Source organism: Salvelinus sp. IW2-2015, linkage group LG8 (genome assembly GCF_002910315.2).
Source record: "Salvelinus sp. IW2-2015 linkage group LG8, ASM291031v2, whole genome shotgun sequence".
In the NCBI taxonomy this organism is placed as follows: Eukaryota; Metazoa; Chordata; class Actinopteri; order Salmoniformes; family Salmonidae; genus Salvelinus; species Salvelinus sp. IW2-2015.
Window position 1 is genome coordinate 13065644 of NC_036848.1, and position 436 is coordinate 13066079.

Here is a 436-nt window from a genome sequence, read left to right on the forward strand (position 1 = left end):
TCTCGGAGCTCTAGCATCGATTCACTACAGCTCCCATCTTAATCCATCAGGACCCGTCCCGTCAGTTCGTGCTGGAGGTCGACACCTCGGACTTTGAAGTGAGGGCCATCCTGTCCCAGCGTTCTACCCAGGACCAAAAGCTGCATCCCTGCGCTTTCCTTTCCTATCGTCTTAACCCTGCTGAGAACTACTCACGGTTAAGATGGCGTTGGAGGAGTGGAAGCACTGGTTAGAGGGGGCGGAACATCCATTCTTAGTGTGGACTGACTATAAGAACCTGGAATATCTCCGCACTGCCAAGCTCCTCAACTCAAGGCAGGCTCGAAGGGCCCTTGTTATTCACTCGTTGTAATTTTACTATCTCCTACAGCCCTAGGCACAAGAATGTGAAGCCTGATACGCTCTCACGCCTGTATAGCCTCACTACTACACCGTC